Source organism: Spinacia oleracea, chromosome 3 (assembly GCF_020520425.1).
Source record: "Spinacia oleracea cultivar Varoflay chromosome 3, BTI_SOV_V1, whole genome shotgun sequence".
NCBI lineage: Eukaryota > Viridiplantae > Streptophyta > Magnoliopsida > Caryophyllales > Amaranthaceae > Spinacia > Spinacia oleracea.
Genome location: NC_079489.1, coordinates 54,393,102 through 54,414,628, shown reverse-complemented (window position 1 = coordinate 54,414,628; position 21,527 = coordinate 54,393,102). Strand labels below are relative to the sequence as shown.

The 21,527-nt window shown below is 40.7% G+C and overlaps 1 non-coding gene across 1 annotated transcript; it reads left to right on the top strand.

Annotated features, from left to right (window-relative positions):
• Positions 1–7,508: 7,508 nt before the first annotated feature.
• On the top strand, positions 7,509–7,615 carry LOC130471065 (small nucleolar RNA R71). The gene has a single exon (XR_008931751.1). It is a non-coding gene; the product is annotated as a small nucleolar RNA R71 (small nucleolar RNA).
• The last annotated feature ends 13,912 nt before the right edge of the window (positions 7,616–21,527 follow it).

Sequence of the window (21,527 nt, the reverse complement as noted above, 5' to 3'; positions counted from 1 at the left end):
AATCACACAACCATCAGAATCATGCTTAGAGTAAACACAAGAATCACCTTCATTTACATGGAACCCATTACCTGTCATAGTCTTGTCAAATTTGTCATGCCATTGCTTTGGAGGTTGCTTAAGCCCATACAAGGACTTGACTAATTTACAAACCTTATTCTCTTGACCAGGAACAACAAACCCTTCCGGTTGAACCATGTAAATTTCCTCATCCAAATCACCATTTAAAAATGCAGTTTTAACATCCATTTGATGCACAACAAGATCATGAATGCAAGCAAGAGCAATCAAAGTTCTAATAGTAGCAATTTTAGTGACAGGAGAATAAGTATCAAAATAATCAATACCATGCCTTTGGGTGAATCCCCTTACCACAATTCTAGCCTTATACTTGTCAATGGATCCAGTGGATTTCAATTTTTTCCTAAAGATCCATTTACAAGTAATGGGCTTGCAACCCCTAGGCAGATCAACCAACTCCCAAGTATTGTTACTTAGGATTGACTGAAGTTCACTATCTATTGCCTCTTTCCAAAACACTGCATCAACAGATTTCATAGCCTCTTCATAGGTCCTAGGATCATCTTCCAAAATAAAGACATAAACAAAGTCATCATCAATCAAGTAAGGTTCAGTTAAGAAAGCAGTAATAAAATCATCACCATAACTGGTTTCCTTTCTTGCCCTCTTGCTCCTCCTTGGCTCCAATTCAGAATTCACATCAGAGGTGGGAGGAGCAACAACAGGCATACTAGAAGAAGTGCTAGAAGAAGGCACATCATTGATACAAGATATTTTCAAAGGAAATACTGTTTCAAAAAACTCGGCATCTCTTGCCTCAATGATGTTACCACCTGCATAAGAATTGTTAGCACCTTTAACAAGAAAACGATATGCAGCACTTTGGTAAGCATAACCAATAAAAATACAATCAACCGTTTTAGGACCAATCTTGTCCCTTTTGAAGCTGGGTATAGCCACCTTTGCTAGACACCCCCACACTTTCAAATAACTTAGGTTAGGTGCACGACCCTTCCATATTTCGTATGGAGTCTTGTCTAGCTTCTTGTGAGGTACCCTGTTTAAAACATGACAAGCAGATAATATAGCTTCCCCCCACATGTTATCAGAAAACCCAGAACTAATAAGCATATAATTCATCATGTTCTTCAATGTTCTGTTCTTCCTTTCAGCAATCCCGTTCTGCTCGGGTGTGTAGGGAGCCGTTGTCTCATGAATGATCCCATTCTGCTCACAAAATGCCTTAAGAGTGTTAGGGTCATATTCACCACCCCTATCACTCCTAAGTCTCTTGATCTTCCTATCAAGTTGGTTCTCCACTTCGGCCTTGTATTTGAGGAACATTTCCTCAGCCTCATCTTTTGACCTGAGAAGATAAACCATGGTGAATCTTGAGCAGTCATCAACAAAAGTAATATAATACCTTTTACCACCCCTGCTCTCATAATTTTTAAAATCCCCCAAGTCACTATGAACAAGCTCTAGTACTTTAGTTTGTCTATCTATTGATTTAAATGGCTTCTTTGCAAACTTGGCCTCAACACATACTTCACATTTTGCAAAATCAGTTTTAGAAAAACTGGGAATCAAGTTAAGTTGTTTAAGCCTTTTAATTGAAGCAATGTTAAGATGACCCAACCTTGCATGCCATAAATCAATAGACTCAGCAATATAAACAGAAGAAGTACTAGCATTCTTATTCATAATTTCAAGTTTGACATCAAGAGTAAATAAACCCCCATTACAGAAACCCTTTCCCACAAACTCCCCATTATGAGTAATAACAAGCCTATCAGAATCAAATGAAAGCTTCAATCCAGCCTTAATTAGCAAGCTACCAGAAATCAGGTTCCTACGCATTTCTGGAACATGCAACACATTGGTAAGAGTAATAAGTTTTCCAGAGGTAAGAGTGAGAACGATCTTCCCTTTGCCTTGAACAGTTGCAGAAGCTGAATTACCCATGAAGACATTTTCACCATCAGTTTTTTCGTAGGTAGTGAACATGTCTTTGTTGGTGCAGATATGTCTCGTTGCTCCAGTATCAACGATCCATTCAGCAACATTACCTGTCAAGTTAGCTTCTGAAACAACAGCAACAAAATGGTTAGAATTAGAAACTTCATTAGCTTCAGCAAGGTTGGCTTGGTTCTGATCCGACTTCTTCTTGGATCTGCAATCTACAGACTTGTGACCAGTTTTCCCACATTCAAAACACTTGCCCTTGAACTTATACTTCATTGGTTTCCCTTGAGGCTTGAAAGGACTTCCCTTTCCCTTAAACTTTTCAGAATATGCATGAGGCTTAGGTTCTACAAGGTTAGCCTTAGCAGACCCGGAAAACACAGATTGACCCTTATCCTTAATACGATTTTCCTCCTCAATTTTCAGGTGACCTACAAGCTCCTCTAAGGTAAGGTCCTTTTTCTTATGCATTAACTGATTACGAAAATCTTTCCAAGAGGGTGGGAGTTTCTCAATTAAAACTATAGCAAGGGTAATATCACAAATACTCAAACCCTCGGCAGCCATAGCAATGCAAATATTTTCATAAGCATGAATCTGATCAATAATTGGTTTATCATCTTGGACTTGAAAAGCTAACCACTTACTGACACAATAACGCTTAGTACCAGCATCATCAGTTCCATATTTCTTTTCTAATGCATCCCAAATATCCCTAGCATGATTAAACCCCATATAGATATCAAGCAAAGTATTCGACATATGATGCAGCAACATGCCCTTACATGTCCTATCATCTTTAGCAAATTTCAACTCAAAAGCATGCAATTCAGTTTCATCATCAGGTTCGACAACATCATCAAGCACATAAGCAATCTCAATTTGTTCTAAATAGAATCGCATCCTAACAGCCCAACGTTTATAATTCTTGCCATCAAGAGGTTCTAACTTAGACATATCAGGAATCATGAATTTGGAAGTCAAAGCCATAATAATCGTCTTTTAGATTGTTGCGATTAAAGCGAAAATTAGAACAAACTTATCTGATTCGATGAACTGAACAAAGAACAATTGTTGCGTCGTGGACACCCACTGTCCTAAAAGACGATTCCGCGCTACCTCCCGGTGCAGTAGAACAGAATGCGGTCGCCCTCCAGGATTAGCGCAACTCCGACGTTGTGTGCACTCACAAAGCCGGATGGAGTTAGAACGTATGCCCAAAACCGAGAGCAATTTTGTGTGAGAGTAAGAATGTGTTTTCGTATTTTGTGTGTATGATTTTCTGTGAGAAGGGAACTGAAACTCTGATTTAAATAATTAGAAGGAAAGCATTGCAACAGACAAAAACGGCTGAGGGAATGAATGTTGCAACAGCCAGAAAACGGTCAAAAACATTGATCATAGTAACGGACGTAATTAATGGCATTTAATCCAACGGTTACGTAATCAATACAGATTCCCGTAACAGTGACTTGCGCAAACCGGTCCAGTTACCAAAAAGAACAGGGTTGACCCACAAAACCCACCCCACGCCCGCGAACCGCATTCCCAAGAGCCCAAGTACCAAGGCCCAAGGCCCAAGGCCCACGGCCCGCGGCCCGCGCCCGGCCCGGCGCGCGCGCGCGCGCGTGTGTGTGATGTGTCCACCCATACCATTCTCACACTTTCTTAAACAAGAGTTACACTCATTCCCCAATTAATAAACAAGAGGAATATGAAGAGTTTTTCCAATGTGGGACTCTTGAATTTTCACTCACCCTTTTTTCCTTTGTGTTTCCCAATGAGAATTTCCAACAGTTGCTACCCAAAACCGGGGTTTGGTTAGCCTCAACAAAGTGGCCATGGCAATGTGGGTGATCAACCCACCAACGGTAATGTGAGTAGTGTGCGTACTAGTGGCTATAGAAAAGAGTTGGGAAGCCATATGATGTGCTAGGTTCATTTTATACCTCTCTTCCCCTTCTAAAACATAGCCACCCAAAATTTCTAGCTCAGTACTCCTAACGTTTTGGTTCTCCTCTCTACCAAAAATTGTGAACCCCAGAAACCTGTAGAAAACAATAGGGACGGGGTGTTGTATTTTGGAAGCGTGCAAGTGTTGCATACTACCGGGATTATCATTACCCGTCAGCTTTCCCCACATGGTACAGTTGTTAAGAGCACTACCGGGTTTCCTACTATAGGCGGTGGACAAACCAAAAATCCCACCAAAATCAGCTATACTCATGCTAACATTACGGTTCATCAAGCCAAAATGAACCGCCGACACAGTTCTATAACCATCTGTACGCAAAACCAACGAACTCAGAAATTCCAAAGTTATACGCCTAAAGGTGAGACGCAACATACTATACATATCCTTCATATCGACACCAAAAAAAAGTAGTTTTACATCACTCTCAATACCCATTGCATGCAAAGACCTTTGACAAATAAATCGGGTAGGAGTTACCTCCCTCTTTTTGAGGTGGATGAAACGGTCTCGTTGCTCCTCCGTAGTAAAAATCACCTTCGGAAAATCCTCATCGGCTTCGAATTGGGGCGGCGGAGGTGGTGGTGTCGGCTCCCGAGCTCGGCTTGTAGAAGCCTCATGTTGGTTTCTTGGTTGTGTGGTGCAACTCCTCCTTCGTCGGCTAGTCATGGTTAAAATATTATTTTTTTGTGATTTTTGGGGTTTTTTGTGAAATTTGGGGATTTGGTAGAGAGTGGAGGAAATTGAAATTGGTTGGGTGTAGGTTGTAGAGGAAGATGAGAGGATGATTTTGATGTAAAGAGTGTTGAATTTGGTGGAGATTTGAGGGAGATATGAAGGAATGAAGTTTGTGAGAGTTAGGGTTTAATGGAGGAAGAGAGAGAAAATAAGGTTGAAGATGAAGAAAAGAAGGAGGAAAGGAAGATCCCGTGCTCCTTTAACGCTGAAATCGCATTTCGCCCGATCGGGCAGCAGCTCGCCCGATCGGGCGGTTTTTGAACCTTTTCATTTGATCCGTGCGCTCCCGATTGGGCTCGCCCGATCCGGATCGGGCGATTGGCGAATCCCTTCAAAACCTCTTCCTAGACCAGATTTTCGTTTCTTGACTTTCCCATGACGTCATCATCAACCGTCCGACCGGGCGGAAGGTCGCCCGATCGGGCGATTTACTCGCCATTGGAGTCGATCGGGCAACCGTTGCCCGTTCGGGCGATTTCGCAACCTTTTTCTTGAATCGACACGCGCGATCCGAATCGGGCGATTCATAGGCATCTCCGTTTCAGCTTTTGTTCCACTTTTTCGAACTTTGAGCTTAGACCTGCACATCATTAAACACCTAAACCGTAAAATACCCTATTCTCGCCTCTCCAATACCAAAGACTACACTGAATCACACACTTGATAAAAATTTATACTAAAACACACAAAACGAAATCATAAAGTACACTACGGAAAGAAATAAATGGATAGTTAAGTACTCATCCCCTATTAGATTGATGTAATGTCCCCATTACACAATCTCAGTTTATGCACAGACAACGAAAGGAAGGGGATGAGAGCCACGACAACTCATCGAATGGGGGCACCAAAGGTGGTGCCATCTGGTGTGAAATCAATTGCCTTGGATGAGCTATGTGACGCAGGAAGTGACAGACCACGACCCCGATCATGAATACGGTGCCCACCGTTCAACGAGCTTTCGGCCTTTTGGGTCTCAGCATCATCAAATCGTGCCTCCTTTCGAACCCATGCCAAAGAGTTCATACTCCGATCACCTCCACCTGCAAAACAATTTGAAACATGCGCTTTTTTTGAAGGATTGTTGGAGTTAGTATGAGTCAATTTAGTATTAAAATAATCATTAGAAACATTGACTCCAAAACATGACTCCTCTACGATAGAGCTCTTAGCAACATGGGTTAAATTGAAAGTAACCTTGTCATCCCCCACATTTAAGGTCAGCTTACCATTCTTGACATCTATGATTGCCCCCGCAGTGTGTAGGAAAGGTCGACCTAAAATAATAGGAATCTGCCTGTCCTCTTCCATGTCTAACACAACAAAATCAACAGGAATAAAAAATTTACCTACTCTAACAGGCACATCTTCTAGAACACCTAAGGGGTACTTCACAGATCGATCAGCCAGTTGCAGAGTTATGTTGGTAACTTTTAAATCACCCATGTTCAACTTAGTACAAACATACAGGGGCATAACACTAACGCTGGCACCTAAATCACATAAAGCTTTGTCAATAAAAAGGTTGCCAATATTACATAGGATAGAGAAACTCCCGGGGTCCTTAAACTTGGGTGGGGACTTATTTTGTAGTAAGGCATTGCACTCTTCAGTAAATGCAACAGTCTCCACCTCACTAAATGCTCTCTTCCTAGTCAAGATGTCTTTCATGTATTTAACATATGCAGGTACTTGAGTAATTAATTCAATGAAAGGGACCGTTACTTACAGATTCTTTACCACTTCTAAGAACTTACCAAACTGCTTGTCTAGCTTGTTCTTTAGCTGACGATGAGGGAAGGGAAGTTTGATAGGTGGAACTTGTATCTCAAGTTTTTTCTCAACCCTTGTGTCAGCTTCCTTCTCCTTGACCACCTTTTCACTTTCTCTTGGCACAACACCACTGACAGATACTTCAACCTCTTCTTCAATAGTCATAGGCGGCCCATCATACTCATATCCACTCCGCAAAGTGACAGCATTTACAGACTCCCTAGTCACAGGCTATGAAGGGAGTTGACCTTTGGGTCTCTCTGCAAGAGTAGTAGCCATTTGTGCCAACTGTTTATCCATGATCTTGTTATGAGCAGTGAGGGCATCGATTTTGGCATCCTTTTCGCTCAGAGACCTATGCAATTCCAACATCATATTCCTCATCTCTACAAGCAGGGGATCAGGATGTGTGGGTTGAGGTGGTGGAGGAAAACCAGGTGGTCCACTAGGCTGCGGGTTGTAGTTACTCCGCGGTTGGTATGACTGTTGTGGTGGCGGTTGGTACTGTTGTTGTGGTGGTGGAGGGTGTTGAATCTGATGGGGGTTCTGGACATTAGTACTCCTATATGATAGTAGGGGGTTGTTTTTATACCCCTCATTGTAAGAGTTGGAGTACGGATTGTTCTTCTTGTAGGACTGGAATGCATTGCATTGTTCGATAGAGCTCCGGCATTCCTGTGCATAATGGCCTTGCATCCCACAACTATTACAGACATTGACAAATTGGGCACTCATTGCAGCGACACTAGCATGTTGGGTGGATTGGGAAGATGCGGTCTGTATATTATCTAGCTTGTGATGCAGGGCAGTTAGCTGAGCAGTAAGCTATTCAATAGAATTCATCTCATGCTTAACACCCCGGTCGGCAAAACCTCTAGGATTCCCATATTGGGCACTATGGATGGCCATCTCCTCAATCACCTCTAAAGCTCTAGGCACCTCCAGTTGCATAAATCTCCCACTGGCAGCTGAATCCAAAAGACACCTAGACTTATTACCCAAACCATTATAGAACTGCTGAACCAGGAACCAGTCATCCCAACCATGGTGCAGCCACTCTCTTTGCAAGTCCTTGAATCTCTCCCAAACCTCGAACAAACTCTCATCTGCTTGTTCAGAGATACCTAATATCTGACCCCTCAGACGAGCTGTCTTCTCAGGTGGGAAATATTTAACATAGAACGCAAGGGCCAAGGAATTCCAACCGGTGATTTTCATAGCTGCGCGGTTGAGACAGTTAATCCATAGCTTTGCCTTCCCACTCAATGAAAATGGAAAGAGTATCTCCATAGTCTGCTCCGGTGTTAAATTTTTCTGCTTAATGGTGGCACAATTCTGAATGAAAGACTGAATATGGAGATTAGGATCTTCACCCTTTTCCCCACCGAATTGGTGTCTCTCGATCATGTTTATCAGCTGGGGTTCGATCTTGAAATTCTCGACCGCAATGGAAGGCATGATTTCCTTGGGAAGCATAGACAGACTTGGTTTAGAATAGTCTGTAAGCCTTGGCACAAGTAGGGGTGGCGGTGGTGGTGCTTGGTCATTCATCTCTGAATCTGTATGGAATAGATTGCTAATCAGATAGTCGGATTTAGAGTCAGAATAGTCTTTCAACTGTTCAACGAATCTACGCCGTCTACGAAAGGTCCGTTCAGGTTCAGGATTGAACGAAGTCAGATCGCTGGTATGGACAGTCCTGGGCATAAACAAGAAAAAACTAGAAAACAGTCGTGAGATCCGATCTCAAGGAACGGGAGTCCCTTGAGAAGTAACAAAAAATAATCTAGAAAAACAATTAATAACAGAAAGTAAAACCGTTTCCCCGGCAACAGCGCCAAAATTTGACAGGCTAAATCGCACTCCTATCAAAGATAGACGTAACGTTCACCAACTAAAAATATATCAAGGGAAGCAGGGATCGTATCCACAGGGAAACATGCGTTCTTTCTACTATTAAATTACTAATCTAGACTACTGGTAACAAGAGTTGGATTGGTTTGTATATTAAACTAAAACAAGTAATCAAATCGGAAAATAACAATATTAAAGGAATCTAGGGTAGCGGTTCACCATAAATGCAGACCGGGATTGGACAACGGACAATAACAATCAATTAACAATCATAACTAGGAAAACATGCATCTCTCGAATCTTATGAATTCCTTAGGATAGAACAACTAGCGGGCTCTCGCTACGTACTAGAAATAATTCCTATCTAATAGCCACAGACCAAAAACATCATATTTATACCTCTCGGCGCATAATCTAAGGTTAATCAAACTCAAATCAAAATAGTCCGGCCGAACAGAATTGACGAGCAATAATAATAAGCTATAGAAATTATAATCAATCAATCAAATATCATGTCCACATATAATCCCAATCATGCATTCATGGATCCCCTAAACCCTAGAAATTAAACTACTCACTCATGATAATAAATAACAACGCAATTAACATAATGGAAAACATGATTAAAGCAATGAATTAAATTAGAGCAAGAAATAATACCGAATTAAAGGACAATTGAATAATAAAGCTTGAATCTTTGATTCAAATTAAAACTAAGTGTTTGGAGAAAAATAGAGAGAACTCAAATAAAACTAAGTAATTAGAAACTAGAATAAAAGATGTCCTACAAAATAATAAAGGCTAGCTTATATAGTTTGCCCAAAAAATAACATAAAAAACGGAAATAAACCACGCGAAATACTGCTCGAGGTTGACGTCGCCCGATCGGGCGAGGTGCTCGATAGTCGGCCCGATCGGGCCAAATTCCGCCCGATCGGGCGGTTTGCAATAAGCTCAGAACAGCTCCAGAAGGCCGCCCGATCCAGACCGGGCGAAGTGCGCCCGATCGGGCGCGCGTTGAAGACTTCTATTCTTTCTTCCTTTCGTCCGATTGTCGCATTTCGCCCTCAGCTCACAGGGCGATTTGCAATCTTCAATATCCTTTGCCCATATCACCGAGTCTAACTCTCGGGGCTCAACCATAAGCATCTAAGGCTCCCGAAAGTCGACGATAAAGGTCCCGAACTTCCTTGGGCTCGTGTAGTGGCCTAAATCAACACGAAACGGGTCTAATAAGACCAATTTCTCATTATTGAACCTGAAATTCAAGGCCCGCTAAATAACACATATTAGTACTAAAAATGGCTCCTAAGAGATCATTTGGCACAAAAAAAGTACTAAGGGACGGGGGTAAAACACTATATAAAACACACATATCAATCCTCCCACCAACTTCCTTCCACCTTCATCACCTTAATCATTTATGAAATAATCTCTCTCCTCCTCTCCTCTCCTTTAATTTTAAACATATTGTCACAATTTTATTTTTATTTTTTTTTGACGGGAAGCATATTGTCTAATTGAAGAATACGACATGAAAACATCAGGAAGACATGGATCAAAAGTTTCGCCATTGTAGCATCTTTCGACAAAACTAGGAAGGATTCAAGTTTCCCCATTATTATTATCAATATCATCGATTATACTGTGCATTTCCGCAGTTCTGCAAACTTCAATCGCAACTAGTTTCGTTACTAATTACAACTGTTCCCATCTCTCTTTATCTGCTTCGTTTCTATCAACTTCTTACATAGATGATTAATCAATGGCAAGAGAGAGAGTGATGAGATCGAAAAAGATGATGACGATAAATGCTACGAAGAGAGGATGAGATTGAAGAAGATGTTAGGTTATGAACAATCTAATGTCGTGCGGAAAAACCATAAATGCCAAAATCCAAATTAAATGAACATAATCATTTAGCATAATTTAGTGAACACACTGTGTGATGCATGCCTTCCCTTGTTTCTCCCGAACCGAACAAGAACAAGTTAGGACGCCAAACGTCGTCCCTCCGTAAAAAGTCCACAATACGTTCGGATCCGCCTTAGATCGTACCAACTAGGATATAAAATAAGGTTTTATGATTTCGGGATTTTCACTTTTAGGTGATAGGCAAAGTGTATTGAATTGTGTTTCAATTGATGTGTTTATTCATGACCATATACCATGCATTTATAGGAAAATAGGAAAACCCTAGGAGCCAAACACCCTAGAACGATTTTAGGAAAGTCTTGGAAACATACCAAAAACCAAAATCCTAAAACTCCAAGTGCTTGGCTGGCTAGCACAAAGCCTTGTCGCCCAAGCAAGCTTGCGGAGCAAGCAAACTTGGCGTCGAAGGCCATGCGATGCCCGCACAGCCCACACAAGGCCAGTACATCTTCGCGCTGGGCGCTAGGCATGTGCGCTGATGCTGGCGCGCTAAGCCTTTGTGCCTGGCGTGCTTGCGTTAGCGCTGGACTTTGTTGCTCGGCGCTATGCTTTTCTGCATTGGCCCATCGAGCGATGGGCTATCGTTCGTACAATGGCTTTTGTTTCGTGCTTTTGATTCGTTTTCCGACTCCGAAAAATATTTCCGATTCGAACAATATTTACGTTTTCGATAATATTTCCGATTTCGACAATATTTTCGATTCCAGTAATATTTTTGTTTCCGACAATATTTCCGATTCCGGCAATATTTCTATTTCCGATAATATTTTCGACACGAACAATATTTCCGTTTCCGGCAATATCTTCGACTTTGTTAATAATTATATGTATTTCCGTTATGAACCATATTTCCCTTTCCGGTAATATCTTCATTTCCGGCAAATATTCTTTCTTTGCCTTTTGACAGTTTGTTTAGCTCCCACTGAAACCAACATCCGTCATTTCTGAATATCCAGAATTAGAGTATTCACTGAATATAATATTCACATAAATACTTGATCCGATCACGTACTATTTTTGTGAACCTATGGGTTTAGTCAAGAGTAAGTTGTGGCATTAATGACATTAATTTCACTTCAACTGAAGCAGTCTCTAGCTAGGCATTCAGTTCACTTGATCTTACTGAATAATTAACTTGCATAATTAATATTGAGCCGCATTTATTAGACTTAACATTAAATGCATTAAATGCAGACTTGGACCAAGGGCACTATTTTCTCCAGTCTCCCACTTGTCCTTAGGGACAAGTGTGCATTTCCTAATTCCTTTGTCGCTCGATGCCTTCTCATGAACATAAGGTAAGATGGCCATCCTTATTGCGTTCAGAGGTATTATTCGGTGTCAGAGTTTAACTGTTCAAATAAACAGATAATCATAGCCTATTCATCTAAGCAAGGCCATGCATTTTACAGATTCTAGCTCTCCGAGTGGCCTTATACAACTTTTGGCATCTCTTCCCGATTTATGAGAGGACAATCCCAATCATGTGATCTTGAGTTTAGACTTCGTTTGATAGGTGATTACCCGAGCATTGTCGTAATGGTCTCCTTTTACGGTGCGACGGTTGACAGCGTCAAAGTAACCAGTTCTCAAACAAGTAAGCTCAAATCACTCAAGTATTGAGGATTAGTGTCTAATAAGATAATGAAATATACTTGTGAAAGATTTTCATCTCTTACATTAAAGTTTCATAGGTCTTGTCCGATGCTAGTCTTGTCAAGTAAGTATCTATGCAAATGATTACGACATTTCCATGTCCACATAGTTCAAGAAACATAACTCCTAGCCATCTTGCATTCTAGTCGTCTATCGTTTTTTATGCGTCCACATTTATAGAAAACTTCCGACCAGGGACCATTTTCAACTTTTGACATTCAAGTTCACTTGATAGACATTTCTTAGTCACATGACTGGTCTTAACAGTCTATCTCGAATCTTGTCAAATTGAAAGGACTCGTCATTTAATAAAGCACAAAAATTAAATTGAAGAATGAAACTTAATTCATTTCTATGAATGGTTAACCATAATGTTTTACATAGTATTAAAAACTTAAAACTTTAAAACTTTAAAAGACATCAAAGCCATTCTCCAATATGCTTGATTCCCATAGCTTCTTTGTGCGAGTTGTGTTTCTCTTGTGGCAGAGGTTTTGTCAATAGATTAGAGATATTGTCATCAGTTCCAATCTTGCTTATCTCGACTTCTTTTCTTTCAATGAATTCGCATAGAAGGTGAAATCTACGAAGTACATGTTTGAGTCTTTGGTGGTGTCTAGGCTCCTTCACCTGCGCAATAGATCCATTATTGTCACAATATAGAGCTACTGGTCCATGAATGGAGGGGACTACACCAAGCTCACCAATGAACTTCCTTAGACAAATTGCTTCCTTTGTTGCTTCATGTGCAACAATGTACTCCGCTTCAGTTGTAGAATATGCAATAGTGCTTTGCTTGGCACTTTTCCAGCTTACTGCTCCTCCGTTGAGGCAGAAGACAAACCCAGACTGTGATCTAAAATCATTTTTGTCGATTTGGAAATTTGTGTCTGTATAGCCTTTAATAATCCATTAATCATCTCCACCATAGACCAGGAAATCATATTTGTGCCTTTTCAGGTACTTCGGAATGTTCTTGGTAGCAGTCCAATGTGCCTCTCCTGTGTCTGACTGGTATCTACTCGTAGCACTGAGTGCATATGAAACATCCAGGCATGTACATATCATAGCATACATTATTAAACCAATCAATGATGCATATGGTATCCCACTCATTCGTCTTCGCTCATTAGGTGTTTTTGGACGCTGATCTTCCTAAGAGTCATTCCACGAGACATGGGTAGGTGACCTCTTTTGGAGTCAGCCATATTGAACCTATCAAGTACCTTATTGATATAAGTACTTTGACTAAGTCCAATCATCTTCTTGGATCTATCTCTGTAGATCTTGATGCCAAGTATGTAATGTGCTTCTTCTAGATCCTTCATCTAAAAACATTCCCAAGCCAAGTCTTTACAGAGTTCAACATAGGAATGTCATTTCCGATAAGTAATATGTCATCGAAATATTATACTAGGAAAGCAATCTTGCTCCCACTGACCTTCTTGTATACACAAGATTCGTTTGCGTTCTTGATGAAACGAAAGTCACTGACTGCTTCATCAAAACGTATATTCCAGCTCCTTGATGCTTTCTTCAATCCATAAATGGATTTCTTAAGCTTGCATACCTTTTTAGCATTCTTTGGATCCTCAAAACCCTCAAGTTGTGTCATAAACACAGTTTTTATTAAAACACCGTTTAAGAAAGCGGTGTTGACATCCATTTGCCATATTTCATAAACGTAATATGCAGCAAGCTAACATTACCCGAATAGACTTTAGCATTGCAACTGGTGAAAAGATTTCATCGTATGCCACACCGTGGACTTGCCTGTATCCTTTAGCAACCAATCTAGCTTTGAAAACTTCTAGTTTCCCGTCCTTGTCCTTTTTCAACTTGAAAACCCATTTGTTTCCTATAGCTTGGTAGCCATCTGGCAGATCGACCAAATCCCAAACTTGGTTTTTAGACATGGAGTCTAATTTAGATTGCATAGCTTCTAGCCATTGCTTGGAGCTAGTGCTCGTCATAGCTTATGCTAGTGCTCGTCATAGCTTGTTTGTAAGTTGCAGGCTCATTGCTTTCCAACAATAGAATTTCATGGCTCTTAGACATTAAAATACCAATGTATCTTTCTGGCTGAGACCTATACCTTTGCGATCTACCCGGGACAACAATTCCAGTTGGTTCTTGAACCTCACCAGATCCTTCTAAAGATTCCTGAGTTTCAACCTGAATATCATCTTGATTATTATCTAAAGTTTGTTCTTCAAGGTCTACTTTTCTCCCACTTGTCATTTTGGAAATGTGTTGTCTTTCCAAAAATATACCATCTCGAGCAACAAACACCTTGTTCTCAGATGTATTGTAGTAATAATACCCCTTTGTTTCCTTTGGATTTCCCACAAGGATACATTTGTCAGATTCGGTTGAAATTTGTCTGAAATTAATCGTTTGACTTATGTTTCACAACCCCAAATCTTAAGAAAATACACTTTTGGAGGTTTTCCAGTTTATAGTTCACATGGAGTATTTTCGACAGCTTTTGACGGAGCTCTATTTAGTGTGAGCGCTGAGGTATTTATTGCATTTCCACAAAATTCTATTGGAAGTTCGGCCTGACCCATCATTGAACGAACCATGTCTAGCAAGGTTATATTCCTCCCTTAAGACACACCATTCCATTGTGGTGTTCCAGAAGGAGTCAATTCTGACAAGATCCCATAATCTTTCAGATGGTCATCAAATTCGTAGCTCATATATTCACCACCTCTGTCAATCCGCAGTGCTTTGATCTTCTTGGCTAGTTGATTCTCTACTTCAATTCGAAGTTCCTTGAATCTGGCAAAGGATTTAGACTTGTGCTTCATTAGGTAGATATAGCCATATCTACTAAAGTTGTCAGTGAAAGTGATAAAGTAGCTGAAACCACCTCTAACATTTGAACTCATTAGTCCACATACATCTGTATGGATTAAACCCAACAGTTCACTTGCTCTTTCTCCAACTTTAGATAAAGGTTGCTTTATCATTTTGCCAATTGAGCATGATTCGCATTCACCATAATCCTCTAAGTCAAATGGTTATAGAATTCCTACTTTCTGAAGTTTTTTCATGCGTTTCATGTTAATATGGCCTAATCGTTAATGTCACATATAGGTGAGATCTGAATCATTTGTTTTGGCCCTTTTAGTATTTATGTTATAAACTTCTTTGTCGTGATCTAGCACATAAAGTCCATTGACTAACTTTGCCGATCCATAAAACATTTCTTTAAAATAAAACGAGCAACTATTGTCTTTTATTTCAAAATTAAAGCCCTTAGCATCCAAGCAACAAATAGAAATAATATTTTTAGTAATACTTGAAACATGGAAACACTCTTCCTGTTCCAAACCTAGCCTAGAGGGAAACGACAAATGATAAGTGCCTACAACTAATGCAATAATCCTTGCTCCATTTCCCACTCCTAGGTCGACTTCTCCCTTGCTAAGACTTCTACTTCTTCTTAGTCCCTGTGGATTGGACCATAAGTGTGAGCCACAATCTGTATCTAATATCAAAGAAGTTGAATTAGCAATTTTACAGTCTATAACGAAAATACCTGAAGATGGAACGATTGTTCTGTTCTTCTGATCTTCCATTAGTTTGAGGCAATCCCTTTTCTAATGGCCAATTCCATCACAATAGAGACATTTTGATGTGGACTTGTCCTACGGTGTCTTCCTCTTGAGACTTGAGTTTGCATTGTGTAGACACCTAATTTGTGTCTCCCCTTTGGGATGATGACGATACCATTATCCTTGTTAGGCGATTAGAGTAACTCCAGGCGGAAATCCCAATTGCTAAGAACACCTCCAAGATCCAATATCCAAAATCCAATCCCCGAGACCGTTCCCCTCCCGGAACTCGGTACAAAATACAACTTCCAAAATCCAATTTCAAAATCCAAGTTCAATATCAATTAGTAGACCATCCCATTGGTTTTACTAGGCCTTTTCCACTCAAAATCATATAAGGTAAGTCAAATTCAGGCGCCGACCCACAAAACCGAGCATGCCGGGCCCCGTCCCGTAAAACCGGAATCCAAAAACCCGAGAAAGGGTTGTTTTTAGACGCAAATTCAAGTCTTAACCTCCAAGCAAACACTACACGCCAAACATCGTACTATTCGTACGAAGGTACACCCATACAAGACAAATCAAGGACGACATCTTTCCGTCCTTTTTGGCGGCATTCAGGCCACGTCAGCAGCGCCTAGCGCTGGCCTGGCGCCAGGCGCTGGCGTGTGCTGGCGTTTTGCACCATTTCCCTCCTATACATACCCCTCATTTCCATCGAAAAAGGGAGAGCACAACACATACAACGTCGTAATTTCGACATTACTCCTCACAATACAAACTTCAAAACTCTTCAAAAACACGTACAAATTCAAAAATTCAAAAGCAATTGGGAGCTCGTGCCTAAGCCTAACTAGGTAAATCCGAATCCCATTTCAATCAATCATGCTATTTTTATTTCAAATGATTAGCAAGTTGGTGTTTTTTGCCATTAAAAACACCACTTGCAACAATCATACATGCTTTTTCAAAATACAAACTTTTTAAAAATACAAAATACAAACTTTCAAGATCAAGGATGTTCAAAGTTTCTTACATTCATCTCTTTGAACTAGAATCACCTTCAAGTGTGGAGTAATCAAAGACGACACCTTTTTAGCATTTAAAGGTTTAGTCTTTTGAGATTCAAGACTCCATTTTTCAATATATAAGTTCAAATTTTCAAATTTCAAGATCGCACCATGTTTAGGGTTGTTCATAACTACCTCTCTAAACTAGGATCATTTCAAGTTCAAATTTCAAATCATTTCAAGTTCAAACCTTTCAATATTCAAGCTTTCAATTTCAAGTTCAATATGAAAAATCTAGGACATTTGGGTTGAGCAACCTCTCCCAAGTTGAGATTTTTTGCTTTGAATTCGTGCCGGGCGCACTTATTTTTAAGGAGCCGCTTGGCGTTCGAATCTCATGTGCCCAAGTACAAATTTCAATTATGCACCTTTCAATATCGCAATTTCATTATCGCACCTTTCAATATGGCACTTTCAATACCGCAATTTCAATACCGCAATTTCAATACCGCAATTTCAATTTCGCACTTTCAATTTCGCACCTTTACTTGCCTAGTCCATTTCTAGGCAATGTGGACCTACTCCCTAGTCCTTTTCTAGGGGGTCTTGTATTTACTAATTCCGCACTTTATTTAGTATTGTGATGTTGCTTTATGTGCTTTATCGCTTTCATCACCAACATGCTAAATACAACAAAATACAAAGGTTACATCACGCTTAACGAAGATATTTTTGGACAAACCGGCTTTAGGTTCCTTAAATAATTCTTTAAAGCAAAGTGACCACCGTACAATTAGAAATTCTATTTTTCTCTAAATTTCAAACCCACATAGTCTAATCTTAGGGTTTATTTTCGAAACAATGTTGTGCCAACGTACTTGAATATTTCTAAACCTCGCCGAATAAGCATTTTCGTTCCCGAGCCCGGATCTCACCCATCCGTTTCAAGGATTCAAGGCCTTATCCAAAAATAGAGTCATTTTGCGGTCTTCCCAAACGGGACCTAAAATAAAGTTTGGTGGCGACTCCTTCGAGGTGCAAAAACAATTCAACGGTTATCTAAACAAACCGCCGCGTGCCAAACCCCCCTTGTAGGAATCGGGATAAAAAAAAACACCCCCTACAATTCTGGCGACTCCACTGGGGATTTTTCTAATTTCAATTTCGAAAATGAGAGCTGATTTCGAGCAACCAGCCACTGATCTGCCGAAGTACTGGATGCCAGCATTGGCGCCAGGCGCAGCCCCTGCGCCCATCGCCACTGCCTGCATCCAGGACAGTGGCTCACAGTGGCTTGTCGCCCACTTGTGCTCAACTTTTCGTGTTGGGAGTTAGTCTGTTTTTGCATCTGGAAGGACGCTCCCAAGCCTCGTGAACGAGTGCCGAAAAACGGGCTTTACAAATACAAATTCAAGTACGATTTCAATTTCAATTTCTAGGCATTTCATGCATTTTTCGAAAACCATATTGTGCAAAATGAATTTCTACCGTTGCCCAAACGGATGTGTTCTACATTCGGGCTAGCCCCGGGGGCAACGAAATGGTGACTCTCCATACGGTTCCCGACCAAAGTGTTTGACCATTTCCGCACCTACCGAAACTTGGCATTTGCTTGACATTCCCGTTGTCAAGTATAGAGGCCGTCTGCCGACACACACTTCCCTTAGGCGGATGTGAATGCTTGTCGCTGGATCCGTCTCTTAGCCAAGTACCTTTTGACACCCAAAGCCGACCACTTGCATCATACAAAACTTAGACCGACCTTAGGTTGAGAACTTTGCATGTCGCATTCATATTCATGATTAGTGTGACAACGTGCTACTTGTGCATTGTGTGGGCGTCTTTGCACGCGTGAATGGATAACCTCGAGTTCTAGCTTGCCAAAACCAATTATCCTCCAACTAGGAAACCAAACCCCTAGGAGCATCATTCAAACCTCATGCATCTAAATCGCCGATTTTAGGGTCTTTAGGAGTGTCACTCCATTTGATTCAAAACCCTTAAACACGCCTCACGCACAAATGTCAAATTTCAAAGTTCAATCCAACGGCGCCATAATGCCCGATTTTCAAGTCCAAATTCCAAACTACAAATTCAAAATCAATCCAACGGCGTCATAATGCCGGATTTTCAAGTCCAAGCTACAAATTCAAAGTTCAATCCAACGACGCCATAATGCCGGATTTTCAAGTCCAAATTCCAAGCTACAAATTCAAAATCAATCCAACGGCGTCATAATGCCGGATTTTCAAGTCCAAGCTACAAATTCAAAATTCAATCCAACGGCGTCATAATGCCGGATTTTCCATTTCGAATTCCAACTTTCAAGTTCAAAATTCAATCCAACGGCGTCATAATGCCAAATTTTTGAGTAAAAATTCCAAGTTCCAAGTTCAAAATGCAATCCAACGGCGTCGTAATGCCGGATTTCCTATTTTTCAAAACCTCAAGTTTCCAAGTCAAGTCCAAATCCAACGGCGTCATAATGCCGGATTTTCTAGTCCAAATTCCGAGTTTCAAAGTTCAATACAAATTTTCTAGTCCAAAATCTCAATTTTCAAGTCCAAATCCAACGGCGCCATAATGCCGGATCTTCCAAACTCAAGCTTCGATCTTCAAGTCAAACTCAACCACTAGTGGAAAAAACCCCTGTTGTAGCCCCCTTGTTGAGGGGGGCATATATAAGTGAGCCTCAATAACCCCTTAGTCAACGCGGGTCAAAAGTTTAAGCATGTGGTTGGGGCGGGCTTCTTAAATGCCCCCCTCAACAGGTCCTTATTTTCGCGCTTTCTGTAGAGGTTTTTGAGGCGGGCTTTTGAAAGCCCCCCACAACAGATCACCTGTTGAGGCGAACAAAGCCCGCCTCAACAGATCACTGAGCTGTTGAAGCTACGTCTATCGCAGCGGGCCTTGTTCGCCTCAATAAACCCAAAATGCCCCCCTCAACAGGTATTTTTTCCACTAGTGAACCCAACGGCGTCATAATGCCGGATTTCCTATTCTTCAAGCTTCAAGTTCAAATTCAAACTTTCTAGTCCAAAACTTCAATTTTCAAACACAACCCAACGACGCCATAATGCCGGATTTTCTAGTCCAAATTTCGAGTTTCAATTTCCAAGTCAAGACTCAATCCAACAGCGCCTTAATGTCGGATTTTCTAGTCCAAATTTCAAGCTTCAAACTTCAAAGTCGAAAACCACAAATCCAACGGCGTCATGCCGAATTTCCTATTTCAAACATTCAAGTCTTCAAGCATCGAAGTCAAGTTGCCAATTCCAAGTCTCAAAACCTCAAAGTTCAAATGCCAAAGTTCATGACCGGCGTAATGCCAACTTTTCAACTCCAACTTTCAAACCTCAAAATTCCATTTTTAAAACTTCAAATTCCAAATACATGCCGTCGTAATGCCGATTTTCCATTCCATATTTCAAACCTCAAGCTCGAAGTTCAAAAATTCCAAACCTTCAAATCTCAAATCCTACACTCCAAGTCCACGGCGGCATAATGCCGGACTTTCAAGTTCCCAAATTCAATGTCTCAAATCCACGGCGACATAATGCCGGATTTTCCAAATACGAAGCTTCATGTTCTACATGCAAAATGCGTCATTTTCCATTTCAAAATTCAAACCTCGAGTCAAACTCAAATTCCAACGGGTTGAAAATCCCCAGAAATAATACAAGTCCAATTGTTCAATCGGGTTGAAAATCCCCTGAAATAATACAAATTCCAATGGGTTGAAATTCCCTTGAAATAATACAAATTCCAATGGGTTGAAATTCCCCTAAAATATTGACGGGTTGAAAATCCCCTAAAATAATACAAACCCCATTCCAAATATTTCCAACGGGTCGAAAATCCCCAGAAATAATACAAGTCCAATTGTTCAATCGGGTTGAAAATCCCCTGAAATAATACAAATTTCAATCGGGTTGAAATTCCTTTCAAATATTCCAAGTCCAATGGGTTGAAATTCCCCTAAAATATTGACGGGTTGAAATTCCCTTTAAATAATACTCCCTCTGTCCCAGAATAGTTGTTACACTTTCCTGGGCACACAGTTTAATGCGATAAGTAGTAGTGTGGTTATCAATTATTATTTTATTGAACAAGTAGATGTGATAGGAGTTAGTGGTGTATTTTTTTAATTGAATGAGAGAGGGTGTGGGGACAAAAAAAGAGTTAGTGGGAAGAGAGAGACAATATAATAATTGTGGGGCCATTCCTAATTTAGAAGTGTAACAACTAATCTGGGACGCACGAAAAAGGAAAGTGTAACAACTAATCTGGGACGGAGGGAGAACAAAATCAATCCCTTTCAATCGGGTTGAAATTCCCTTCAAATATTCCAAGTCCAATGGGTCGAAATTCCCTTGAAAATTCAATTTCCTAGTACAAGTCCAATTTCAAAATCCTAGAGCGGGTTGAAATCCCCTTCAAATAAGTCCAATTTCCAATAGATCGAAATACTCTTTTTCGACATCCAAGTTTTAGTACAAGAGCCAACTTTCACAAAAGAATGAACGCTCCTCTCGAACATTTCCAACGGGTTGCAAATCCCGAATACAAGTACAAAATCCAAAATCCCGAATCTTCGGAGTGACACTTAGAGTCAAGTCTAGGTCTCATTCATTGCATGCATATCATATCATGTGTCGGGAGGTCCAAGTTCTAAAATTGTCTGGTGTGTCCTAAGTAGGAGTCCGACGATCCTGTGGGTTCGCCGAAGAGGGGATAGGTTGAAAAGAACTCCAGCAGCCCTAGCCTCCCGCATAGCCAGTGTCGAGCAAGCAGCAAGATCATCTCCTACAAATCAGACTCCCAGCCCCATTCAAGGAACAGTCCAAATGTCTGCCTCTGATCAACTCGCTCAACTCCTAGCGGCTTTCGCCAGCCTCAGTGCCAATGTGGAGAGCATAAGCAACCGATTGGGTGTCGTGGAACAGGGTGCGCCCACTGATGACTTAACCAAGAAGATCGAGAGTCTTGTCAGTAAGGTTACCAATTAATCAAGAGAACTACTTTGACACCTCAATGGAG